The sequence below is a fragment of the Rhipicephalus sanguineus genome, chromosome 5 (assembly GCF_013339695.2).
Source record: "Rhipicephalus sanguineus isolate Rsan-2018 chromosome 5, BIME_Rsan_1.4, whole genome shotgun sequence".
In the NCBI taxonomy this organism is placed as follows: Eukaryota; Metazoa; Arthropoda; class Arachnida; order Ixodida; family Ixodidae; genus Rhipicephalus; species Rhipicephalus sanguineus.
In genome coordinates this window covers 176,922,447-176,936,166 of record NC_051180.1, presented here as the reverse complement: position 1 = coordinate 176,936,166, position 13,720 = coordinate 176,922,447, and the positions used below count along the sequence as shown (strand labels likewise).

The 13,720-nt window shown below is 45.5% G+C and overlaps 1 pseudogene; it reads right to left on the bottom strand.

Moving 5' to 3' along the window:
• Window positions 1-8,046: 8,046 nt before the first annotated feature.
• Window positions 8,047-13,720, bottom strand: part of LOC119395116 (CDK5 regulatory subunit-associated protein 3-like) — a 31,204-nt pseudogene continuing 25,530 nt past the window's right edge.

Below are 13,720 nucleotides of genomic sequence, written 5' to 3'. Positions count from 1 at the left end.
AGCTCCCAGGCTGCGAGGGAAAGAAAAGGATAGTCACTTTATAATCAAGGGAGGAGTCAGAATAGGTTTCGATCCAGACGTCACTGGTGAGGTTGTTTTACGCAGCGCTGATTAAGTTCACCAGACAGCGGGCATGTCAGCCACGAAGTCGATCTGATAGAGGTGATGAGATTAGGAAGAAGAGGGATACGGCTTAGGGTAATATCTCAGTCATTCGACGACCGGACGTAACGCCTGTCTTTTGGGTAGATTTATTGGCAATAATTGTTTTGGATTAACGTGAATTGTCATCAGCTGTCGTCTTTGAAATCAACCGTAATTTTACTGGGTTATCTGCTAGTCTGTTCTTCAACGTCATCTAATATGTCAAGTTCCTTATCAGGGCGGGGCAGTATCGAAGCTACGTGTATCCTCGATACTATCTTAGATACTCTTTGGCTATCTTGTATCTGTAACATCATGATACCTCCAGCAAATGAGGTATCAGCATCTGTGTTTCCGATACATCATATATGATACTTCATGCATGATACTTCCTATAGGAAGTATCATGTATTTTAAAATACAAGATACACCTCTGGCACAAGTAAGTGGGGCTTTATAGCAATTTATTTCGGGTGGTTGAAGTTTATTGCAGATCACACATTAAAGGGACAGACAATTGATTTTTCTCGACCCATTTTTTTACGGCGCGACAGAAAGCTCACCCTTCGCAGTGTTTGTAGCTGCAGTAGTTAATCCCAAAAGCACGTAGTTATTTTACAAGCAGTATGTTTCGATCTGAAAGGCTCTAAACACGGACGTACCTTTCCTCCAGCAACGCTGAGAAATGATAGCGATGCCGCCAGCCCCACTCGCGATTTGTGAAAGCTATCGTTGTTCTGCTTTCGCAGGAGTTCCTGTAATTATGCATGCCTAACAACCTTTATTTAGAGCTTTTCAACTATTTTGGAAAGTAACAAGCTGTTACATGAGATGATGTGGCATTATACGCCTTCCCTGTATTTTTACCGCGTTGTGTGCGCATGCGTCCAAGGTTGCCTGCGCCTGTGTCGTGGGTGGCTTGTCCTGGCGTCGTTACTCTCTCGATGCACGAGCTAAGCCAAGTCATCGAAAACGTCACTACGCATATGCGCGGCCACACCGAGTAGCAGCGCGCGTCACTTCTGAGATGAAGTGTAGGTAGCAAAACTACGTCGCTATGTAGTGACCTGGAAACTGCGTGCATGGTTGCATGAGCACGCTGAAAAGTTGCTCAAAACGCGCTGACAAGCATGGGATCATTACGTCACGCAAAGCAGCGCCACCTTAATGCATGCTATACCTTTTAATATAAAGAAACGAACAATATTTCAATATTAACAAAAAAATCGTCGACCGCGTACAGCAATCAACGGTCACGTGGCCGGGTACATCAGATCGTTCATGTTTTTGCCGGCAGAGGCGCCACAGGTCATTTTTCGCGACATTCAATAAAAAAATAAAGATAAATCCACCTCTCACAAAAAAAAAACAGGGTTGGTTTGAATCAATTCGACGGGCAATCTTTCCATCAGTGGAGTCATTTAATTTCATGTTCTGGGCAGTTGCCAGTCCCTTTAAAGGCCAACTCCGGCGATTTTTTCACCATGTTAGGGTAATGGTGCTTTTATGTTCCTGAGACACTCTAGTCACGCGCCCGATAGCAGAAACGTTCAGCAAATTCGAAAATAATTTTTAATAAGCAAAAAGGCGCAATACCGAAACCGAAACACAACCGAGTGTACTGTCTCTGTATGACGTAGTAGTTGTTACGAACCGGAAGTCGTGCAAGGTATGCCGGTCACGCCGGCGCGGAGTATGAAAACTGTGACAGCTGGGACGAGCAGGCGCACAGTGGAGAGGTGAGGACGCCGCGCATCAGCTGTAATGTCTGCGACTGACAGTGCCGCGTCTGATACTGACAGTTAGCGGTGCCCTCGGCTGCGTCACTTCCGTCGCCTTAACAATATTGACGTCACAGACGCAGTGTTGCCAATAATTGTGGGAAACCGGGAAGGCGTTTGCAGGCAATCTTTAAAATTCATTTGCAAACAATCTGCGCGTGTCTCAAGCCTGTAATTTGGCATAAATGACGGAAACTTTCAAAGGAACGTACCCAGCGAATTTCATTGAGATCCATCGACCTCGAAAAATCGCCGGAGTTGGCCTTTAAAGGAGTCCTGAATCAACCCTCTGTATTGGTGAAAAACACACATCCTGCGAACAGCAAACACTGCTGCGAACAGTTCAGCCAAATTTTGAAGCTAGAGTTTACAAGCCGAGCGCGAAGTTGCCACTTTGCCAAGTGCCCTCTCTCTGTCCATACAAAGGCCCCGTCCTCACTAACTTCGGTGAGCGGGCCGCCAGCTGTATGTCACCCAACAGCAGATTGCTGCTATTGGCTGACAGCTGACATAAATCAGGAGCAGTGTTTGGATCAGATGCACTTCTCGCCACGGAGTGCCAAGAAGTAAACGAAACATGGGGAATGGATCAAGGGCTCGGTTTCTTTGGTACACACAATCTCATGAAACTAACAGACATTGAAGCCACGTAAGGTATCGTATGTAGGCATTATTTGCAGTATTTTACTGCAGTGAAGTAATTGTTATATAAATGTAAAGGAATTAAAGGGGACGAAAAGATATTTGCCACCGGCAGGGACCGAACCTACAACCTTTGAATAACGACTTCCGGTTAGTATGCAAGCAGCTGCCCGCGTTCCTTGCTGTTCTTCGTCGTGTTGACCGCGTGTGCGCGCTTGCGAATCGGCCACTGCGGCCCGTAACGCAACTGCCAAATTGCTAGCGTACCAGCACAATCACGCCTAGCGGCCTGATAAGCTGCGCGTGCTGAACCCGGTGCGGTGCTTGGCTGCAAAAGCGCCGACTGGAAAAACGAAAAGACACGACACGTGTCACCGTACGGGGTCCATCATGTTGGCGATCCTTTGAAGGCATGCGCGCAACACAGGGTCCATACCGGCACCAGAGGCGTAGCCAGAAATGTTTTTCGGGGGTGGGGGGGGGGGGGTGTTCAACCATCCTTTTTGTATGTTCGTGCGTGCGTTAGTTCGTGTGCGTGTATATATGCACATGCAAAATCGAAAAATTTCGGGGGGGGGGGTTGAACTCCTCCCCCCCCCCTCCCCTGGCTACGCTCCGGCCCCCTGACCGGCACGATTCGTAGGAGCACCGGCCGGCACGGCAACAACATCGGAGAAGCACGGAGTTCACGGAAGGTCTCTTCGATTTGGCTGCACCGGCGGAACCAGTTCAGCGGGTGCAGCACCGTCGTCCTCGTTTTGCTGGTGCCGCGCGCGCCCGCTGCACCGGTTCCCTCGTTTTGTCAAGGTGCAAGCGTAGTGCTGCACGAGTTCTCTGCCGGTCTACACTCGCTCAAAAGGAGGTGCAAAGAAGTGCAGCATGGCGCCCTTCCTCCTCCCAAGCTTGGAACAGACGACGCTGCGTGTTGTTGTTCAGGGCGTGAAACTGCTGACTCTGACGGGTAATTTTAGCCACGTCTTTTCGGCAGCTATTAAGGCGGACCTTTTACATGTCTCGTGAGCAGAAAAATTCACCGTACATGACGGCAATATGAATGATACAAAAAAAAGTAATAAAGATGTGGCGCGATTCGCGATGCTGCTCTCTCAGTTCGCCTTTGCGAAATCGTGAAGCTGATGCGATAGGAAGTCTTCTAGAAATACTTTTGAGTTTAAAAATGTATTCATCATGGTGAGCGTGCGTATACATGTGTCTTAATGGTTTACAAGAATTGTTCGTTCCCTATAGTCTAGCGTGAAGTCGACGCCAGTAAAACCCTTTGAACACAAATTTGCGAGCATACACTTTCCAAGATAGCTGAACATTCGCGTCAAGTCGTCTTAGCGTCGGTCAAAGGACCTCCGATACTTTCGTTTTTTATTGTTGTATGGCCTCGCACACGCTTTCATAGAAGGCCGAAACCAGCGCAATTTTCCGCTGAACCAGTAAAACGCCTCTAGATAGTCTGAACAGTCTCTTGAAATTACACTCATGGAATCTGCCGACGACGTTCTCGTACCCGGGAACAGGAGTTACATCTTCACGTACCAACATGCAGGCGACAAAACACATACACCGTCAAACTATGGTCCCTAGTCAAACTCCTCCTCGGAGTCGCTGTGAGGATCGCCATTGTCCGAATCGTCCTCGCTGCAGAGTCGAGCAGTTCCATACGGCAGCTACGAAGAGTGCCACCGCGGCAGTGTTTTGGTAAACAACACCAGCGATACACGCCGCGTCGGCTGTTCGACCAACCACGGCCGGTCTGGAGGCGCGCGCGCGCCTCTAGACCGGCCGTGGACCAACACGGCCTGCTCTTGCATCTTCGGTGGTAGCCGCCGCGTGGTAGTGTCGCCAGTGTCGCGGCTGCACCGGCTGCACCTGCACTTGCTGAACCGGCGCAGCACCGCTTCGCACCGCCACGGCACTTTTCAGAACTAGTGCAGGCAGTGCGAGCCAAATCGAAGAGACCTGGAGTCGCGGCAACCGGAAGTGCCCGCTGTTTCGAAAGCGCGTCAGCGATGACGGTACGTCACGTGAGGTTGGGAGGGGCACTCGGCGAGGAGAGGAAACCGGCTTTGGGAGAGGAGACCAGCAGACGAGCGGAGGGTAGCAAAGGAAAGAGTGAAACGAGCGATCGCAGCGTTTTGATCATCAAACGCGTGTAGCTCCGCTATTACGGCACCGTTTCGAAAAATTCTCACGGCTACGTGTTCGTTGTAGACTCGTGCACAACTGTCACACCACGACTAATTATAATTTCGACCTCTGGGTGATTTAGGGGCCCTTTAATGCAAACGCGGACACAAGAGAGAAGTCAAGACACCATTTTTAGTCACGCAACAGACCCGCCCATCATTGTGGGGAAATTTAGAATATAGACGAAGAAGAAGGAACTAATCAGTCGTCTAGGGTATCTATAAAAATTGAAGAATTATTAGTTTATGTACCAATAAATAATAGGAATAGACCAATAATATGGAATACAATCAATTAGCGAGAGGAAGTCCGATGTACGAAATTTTGAGCGGGAATAATTAACAAGGAATTCTTCTTGTGTCCCTAAGAAATTCGCATACGGCTGAGCGGATGTTCCTGTTGCTGTGGCCCAGAGAAGATGCCCCAAGGGAAAGAATATTTTCAGAGTTAAGAGTAATTCCCAAGTTTCTGAGTAACATTTCGAAATGTTTTTTTCCTGTGGCTCGTGAACGGACGGCGTGTGTTGTGGGAGCCAAGCAGAAATTGAAGAGGACGAAGGGAGCGCGTACCGGTTCATGATGATGATAATTCCTGTTCGCACTGCCCGGCTCAACGACAGGTTAAAGAGTTCTGAGCTTAAAACATAGAAAGAGAAAGAAACGAACACAAAAACGAGAAAGAAAAAAGGAGATAGAGAGAAAGGGAAGAGAAATAAAGGTAGAACGAGCGAGAAAAACATAGAGAGAGAAAGAAAGAAATAGAAAGAAAAAATAAAGAGAAAAAGGAAGACCACCCAGGTGCGCTCTTCCTTCAGGCTTGGCACCACTAGTGCGAAGCTGCCACAACTTTTATTGCGATAGCAATTATATGGACAGTCTCGGCTGGAAAATGTCCGTCCCCGTCGCCGTCATGCACCGTATAAGTACGTATATATATATAAAAGCCCCAAAGAAAAATAATTCAGAAAAATGCTTCCGAAGCGCGGAATCGAACCAGGGACCTCTTGCTCCGCAGCGAGTGGCGCTAGCCACTGCGCCACGGAACGCAGGTCCTCCGCATAGCTAACGGCGAACGTTATATACACACCCTTTGCCGCTGGACGGACTCGGAGATGGCCGGCGCTCATAAGCGTTTCTTCATTACCAGCGAGATGGCGCTAGGAGCGCGACGAGCGCATTTAAAAGTCGTCGGCGTGCTCGCTCGCTTCTTATATTTGCGCAAGGAGAACCTTGGCCTTCCGCTGTCTGCTCGCGCGGTTTTCTCGTGGTGAGGGCAAGAGGGATGTTTCAAGCTTTAACCGTGATGTCCGCGCTCATGTTACGGAGCACCGCTAAACGACGCCGCTAAACGAACAAACAGAAGATGAGCGCGAACTATCAAGTGTCACAGCTCGACACTTGAAGCACGCTAGTTTCCTTCGCTGCTTCGGCCACCTTTGTAACAGGAGCGCTGTTCAAACTGAGAGTATCCATTGGCGAGCCTCACTTCGTATAGCATTAGTTTCTTGCTATCGCATTCATTGCTTCGCCCTTGCGGCGAAACTGTGATTTTTTTTTCTATTGAACAAACACGAATGTCCCAGGTAGACGTGCAGGTGTCTGCCCGTCAATGGGAGGCAATCGCCGGGCAGATTCCAAGGACTGACGTATCAATCAACATTTGCACAAGTCGCGTTATTAAACAAAAACTATTAACAGCAGAGCTGTTTAAGCTAGACGAAACTCCGTTGCCGTCCCGCATTAACTGGTTGGGCGAGGAGGAGCCACCTTAGGAGATAGGGAGCTCAGCCTAACTATGCCAAGGCACGCAAAGCCAAGAAAGGAGCATAGTATACTATAGCGAGGGAGTGGGAAAGGGAAGTGAGGGCGAGAAGGAGTGACATGAAGGCAAGGAGGAGAGAGAGCATAGCATAGCATAACCCTGTACAGTATGGTATAGCAAGAGAGTGGGAAAGGGAAGTGAGGATGAGGAGTGATGTGAGGGTGACGAGGAGGAAAAGGAGAGGGAGAGAGTAATTCATGGTGTAGCCTTGTACAGTATAGCATAGCAAGGGGGTCGGAAAGGGAAGTGAAAGTGAGGATTGATGTGAGGGTGAGGGAAGAGGCTGAAACACATCATAGCCGTGTATAGTGTAGCATAGCAACAAGAGGTGAAAAAGGCAACTGAGAGTGAGGAGGAGGGGAAGCCACCAGCTCCGCTGTTCGCACCACTGGTGTGTAGCTGCCTCAGTTATTTTTCAATGCAATATAATGATAGCTTTCGCTCGAGTGTGTATCCATAAGCTTGACAAGTCCAGCCGTCTTCTATATGTATTTTGTACAGGCAGGTTTCTTTGTGTTTTTTTACTATTTTTTAACATCGGGACCCGAGACTGAGCAGAGTCTTTATTTACCTCTGTGTTGACGGTTCAGCATAATACAAAACTTTAGCGAATGCTTTCGACGCAATTTGCAGACGCTACACATGAATGGTCACCACTGGCAAGTTTTCTACGTTAACACCGCATGCGGATAATGAAGGACCCCTAGATAAGTACGAGCATGCAGTACAGCTCGGCGCTTTAGATCATCATAAAACTTCTCATCTTTTATTTTAGACTTTGGTGCTTAGTGTAACTGTCTTCGTTTCTATCGCAGCTATCCAGTACCCTTTTTATCTTTCGCTGATATTAATCATTTAGACTTTCTTATGCCACTGCCGACACATCCGCGAACGTTATTTTTGCTGGCTATTTTAGTGGCAGTTTGCACGTTTCCTCCTACTGGCGATTTTGGGGAGTTTCTTGCGTATTTTTCAACATGCTTGTAAAAGGTTTTCCACATGTTTCCAGTCCTTTTCTCGCCCCCCATCCCTCCTCCTCATCCGATTGCACATATACTCATAGTAATAAACAGCGCGAAAAAACTAGAGACAAAAGGGAAGATCAACACGGGACGAGCACATATGCTCCCATTGTCTAAGCAATAAACTTGATTGTTTTCTTATAACACCACCAGACAAGCCAAAAAGAAGCAGTTCAGACGTTTTCATTCAACTCACACATACACGCATGCTTCAAAATTCGTCGTCATATCACCCCTATCATTTCCTCAAAATATAAACTACGTAAATAGTTTTCTTTTTTGTTTTTTTCGGAAAGCTGTATACAAGCACACAATGGTATCTTCCTTTTTTAACTTCACTGCTCACAGTAGAACACCCAGTGCCAAGAGAACAGCGATGTAGTGATTGGCCTGAAATAGCCAAGAAGTAATTGATGATGCATTGCACACACAATCGATGACTGTAAGCTCCTTTTTATTGACCATTGTCAGTGAGGAAGGGCACCTAACAATAGCGATAGAAGATCTAAAAAATTCTCTCACGTATGCTTCAACAAGAAATTATCACCAATGTGGGATGTACGCGACCTATTACATCGTAAAAGCATCAATCCACTTACAAGGCTAGGCTTCTTCTTTTGCCATTCTTGAGGTTATAAGACCTCAGTAAGATGGCCAGAAGCATTACATAGCGTGCTTTTATGTATCGATTAAACACTATAAGGAATGTCTAATTTTGCAACAAATAGCAAACAAACTTTGGAGGAAATATAAGTCAACAGGGCTTGTTGCTGAGCTAGTTGGTTCATTACTTGAGGAAAAACCGTTATGATGACAAAGAAGACGGGGATGAAGCGAAGACAGCCTGTCAGTTCACTGTCTTCGCTTCGTCCCAGTCTTCTTTGCCTCATCACAGTTTTACTTTGGAGGCCTAACAAATAAATGCTCATGCAGAGTCATCTATTTCAGGTACATTTACGAGATGAAATACGTCTGCAGGATTATTTCAAGCACACTCAACAGTGGTGTAGCCAGGGGGGTGGGGCCCGTGCCCCCTCGACATTTTTCTTTCCCATGGGATACAGAGCACAAAATGACACTTGGCCTTACTTATCTGCCCAGATCCAACGTCGGATCAAGGAAATGCCCCCCTCCCCCCCCCGGAAAAAAATTTCTGCCTACGCCACTGACACTCGAAACCTGAAGCTCCATCGTAAAACAAGGAAATTCTGAAATCCCATGTGAAAAGCAAGAGCCCTACTGTCATGTTATTGAGACAAGGCAAATTTCAAACTTTTCTCAAGTTGTTCACATAGCAATAAACACATCAGTATAATTTCAGTCATTCTTCATGGAGAAATTCGCTCCTTGACTCCAAATAGGGTGTCCCAGGCATGCTTTTGTGGGAGTACAGTAATAGCTTCTATGACCGGTGTTGGCAACAGTGAAAGATATGCTCACACTCACCAGGACATGTCGGCACAAACTTGTGAGGACAAATTACACAAAACATTTACACTAGCACATAACCCCGACTTTAATATGACTGTCCACTCCTTCAGTATTACTTTGCATAGGCAATTGCACACAGACTTTTTAAAGCAGACATTCTTAAGAAATTAAGCTTATGCACACTGGACCATTAAATTCACTCTCCCAGGCAAACATGACAGTGCACAGTCAGTATAGTGACGTATTTATATTCAACATAATATCATCAAAAAGCAAGTGTAAATATAAGTAAAAAATTTGTAGAAGCCATTGACAAGCACAAATGTCAACAGCAATAACAACCATACCTATGTACTGAAGAGGCAACCATGAGATGCCTGCTCGAGATAATTATTTCGCATTTTGTCACACGATGCTGATGTGTTCGTTTCACTCTGCATGACGACCACGCAATAATCAAAACCAGAATGTGTCTTGCATAATTACTAGTTCATAATTATATGCAGTGGCACACATTTTTGACAACGTAGGTGCCATTTGTTGTAAAACAGCTGGTTAGCATCAAGTGACAGTATGCTTAAAATATACTGGAAACCCTGTGCCACCACAATGCCGTCTAAACGTGGCAGCAGCTGCTGTGGCAACAGCCCAATCGTTTCCATAATCTCCATGTACGCCACCCTGCTGCAGAATACACCCTCAAAAACAGCACACCCTTTAAAGAGTACCTTTGCCTTACCGCAATACTCATCACTAAACTTTCATTTCTTGACAGGAACAGTGTGCATACCTCCGCATCTCTTGATTTCCAAGACAAGAAAGTCAAAGAAGGAAATGCACACTTCATTAAACGACTGGTATAGATCTGGAAACAATACACCCTTCGGAAGGCGCACAGGAAACATACACGTTTTGGGCGTATATCACACTTCAAGTGGAGTGACATCACACCTTAAATGGAGTAGTGCTCATGCACACCCTAAAGGATGTGCAGTTTCCACAGTGCCTTTGCCTATCTCTGTCCTTCACATGTGCCTCGAGCTCTTACGAGTCATCAGGAAGCCCATCGTGCCAAAGGGTCAGTGGTTGTGACCAAGCAAGCCATCAGGAATGGGCGCTGTTCACTTGCAGTGGTCAAAGGCCTTTCGGCAAGTACACTGGGTCTCGCTAGAACACAAGTCATCACATGACATTGATTCCTCCCATTATGTTGACAGGCCGGCCCTTGTACCTCTTCGAGATGTCGTCTTGCACCTTGGAGCCAAAAAGAAAACACCAAAGAGAAAAATCATTCGGTGGTACCTGGCTCAACAATAAAATAAAACATTTTTGTGGGGCACAACTTGAAATGGACACAAGAAGTGCGCGTTCAATCAGCCCACATTGTTGGATTACCATTATGGAACCTTCCCACCCATTTTTTTTTTCCCAAGTCAAATTACCACTATGTTTTGTGTATTAATGAGAACTAACAGACAATAATGCCAAGGAAGGTATAGGGGGTGTTATCTGTAGTATTTAGAATATAAATGTGAAGAAAGTAAAGTGGATGAAAAGATAACTTGCCACCAGCAGGAACCGAATTTGCGACCTTCGAATAACGTGTCCGATGCTCTACCACTGAGCTACGGCAGTGGTCATCCTCCCGTCCACTTTATGGGGTATATATGGGCATTTAAACCTAGGAGTGTTAGCAGGCACGTAGCCAGGATTTTTTTTCGGGGGGGGCCCAAGGCCTAATTCTTCGAAAGACAATCTTTCCATGGCAAAAACAAAAAAAAGGTTGCCTGGGAATATAGAGGGCTGGAAAATTTTCGGGGGGGGGCCCGGGCCCCCCGGGCCCCCCCCTTGCCTACGTGCCTGAGTGTTAGTGAGCGCCAATCGCAGCCATGGCAGCGAGTGTGGAACACTCTTTTTTCTACCTGTTGGCGTCACGTAGCACGTCATCTTTTTGCGAGCTGGAAGCTGACCAATAATCCCTCGCATACTACCTGAAGGCATTAAGTCTGCCAGAACGAGACCCTCGCTATGAATGAAGGAAAGGTGGTGACTCTTAAGGGCTCGGTTTTCTTTTTCTTTGTTAGACACAATATTAATGAGAACTAACAGACAATAATGCCAAGGAAAGTATAGGGGGTGTTATCTGTAGTATTTAGAATATAAATGTGAAGAAACTAAAATGGATGAAAAGATAACTTGCTGCCGGCAGGGACCGAACCTGCCAATCATCTGCCGGTCAGCTTCCAGCTCGCAAAAAGATCACATGACACGTGACGCCAGAAAGGCAGAAAAAGAGTGTTCCACACTCGCCGCCATGGCTGCGATTGGCGCTGACTAACACTCCTAGGTTTAAATCACATCTATACCCCATAAAGTGGACGGGAGGATGACCGCTGCTGTAGCTCAGTGGTAGAGCATCGGACGCGTTATTCGAAGGTCGCAGGTTCGGTGCCTGCCGGCGGCAAGTTATGTTTTCATCCACTTTACTTTCTTCACATTTATATTCTAAATACTACAGATAACACCCTCTATACTTTCCTTGGCATTATTGTCTGTTAGTTCTCATTAATATTGTGTCTAACAAAGAAAACTGAGCCCTTAAGAGTCATCTCCTTTCCTTCACTATGTTGTGTAGAAAGTCATGACTGAAAGATCATCCACAAATGTTCTGCAATTACTATTCTTCACTGTGAGTGAAAAAGCTATGACGCAGCTTGCGAGTTACACCATCTCAGACACGAGTCGTAGGCCTGAACAGAGGAGGTGCCTGCACAACATATCAGTTAGAAATGAATCCCTGCTCAATTTATGCAATTTTTAATAAGTGCATACCAAGAACAGTGTATTAGTTAGCTGACACAATCTAATATTCCCCCACAGAACTTTCCACAATCAATTAAATTTTTAGTACTCCTGGAAAGGTGCTTCAGCAATACCCTCTGAGCTTTGTATACAGCTACGCTGCTGCGACACGGGCCACAAACATATCAGAAAGAAAAATAGAAATCTAATTCAATTGACCACAACACCACTGTTCTTTTTCTATTTCTTCTACCTCCTTTGACACTCGCAGTATGTTCACTTTGCATATCTTTGTCATATTCAGCAAAAGCAGGCCATCTTTGCTTATGCTGAGATGAATAAATCAAGTTGCAATGTTTGTGCTCCCATGTGGAGGAGGGGCTGACATCATAAGCTTCATTTGCAAAGTATCACTAACTTAATAAAATAATGATGCAATGAAAAACTGATTATGTATGTGTCAACAATGTCAGGCAAAAACACTGCTGTATAGGCTAGTGCGAATAGTACATTTTAGGTTTGAAGCGAATAGTGATTTTGGTCAAATAATTTTGAATCGAATTCAAATAGTATATATCCCATGTTATAAAGAAAAATTAGCATATTTGTCATGACCCAACTAACTTGCACAATTTTTTTTTTAATTGAAACAAAGCTAGTAAGTTAGTTCATTCGGTCTTTATGGCGCAAAAGCAGCTAAGGCTATGCTGCACCAGTCACAAGGTGTTGAGTAATGAACAGTGAAAAAATGCAAACAAGGCATGCACAAATGTCATTCTTTTTGGTTCAAAGGAAGTGGAAGCAACTCTGAATAGTAGCAGGATTTGACTTTCGGTAGAATGCAACCGATAACCTGCAAAATATGTTGCGTTTTAAAATTTACTATACTTGGAGCATATAAGCTGGTATAACAAGCTTTTAAACTCAAAAAATGATGAATCGATGTGAGAGTTTAATGTTCATTAATGAGGCTTCGCAGCAATGCGGATTTTTCCTGGAAATGTGTATTCACGGCATAGCACCCTTCCACTGCAGTGAAACGACCTTTACAGGGGGGTTACATGCGGACTAACATGCCCCTATTCATTCATTTCGGATACTTCAAAATTTCCGATAATTTAAATTCGAATCGAAGCGAATTCGAATACTGTAATATTCGTTCGAATATTCGAAGTACTCAAATACTCGCACAAGTCTGCTGCTGTATTTTCCATACTTAACCAGTGGCACCAGCTGTTATTGTAATGGTAAAACACGGCATATGGCTTGTTTTGCTGTTAGAGCAAGAAACAGGGCACCATCATGTTATTGCAGAATTTAATTTTCTCCATTGCATCATCACAGGCTTCCCTTGAGGTTTGGGAACAGGAAGAAAACTGCCTGGCTCACATAAGGGATGTATCAGGGCTGCATCAGCCCTGATGTGAGACAGGCAGGCGTCTTCCTGTCCCCAGCCCCAGAGAAGCCCTATGGGTCACCGTTTCAACGGTGTTCCCGCCATCCAATGGGCTGTCACAGAGTCTCGAAAGAGGTCACGGCAGCCAACTTTCAGGTAACCTTTGCAGCGTGGGAATTACATTGTAAGCAGTGTATCAACGCCCAAAGGAACTAATTTGCAAAATTTTAATAGTATGTACTGACCAGATCAATAAATTCTTTTTATCAGAGCCAGCCTCATCAGTTTATGGACAGACCATGTATAAACAAATGAATAAAAGCTCGTATGAATGGATGAACTCAGCGATGTAAGTAGAGTATACTTCTTTGGAATTTTAAAGCCCAGATACAGTGAAATCTCGGTATAACGAATTTCAGGGACCGCGGAAAAATGTTCGTTATTCTGAAAGGTCGTAATAATGAAAGCCCAAAAATTTTACC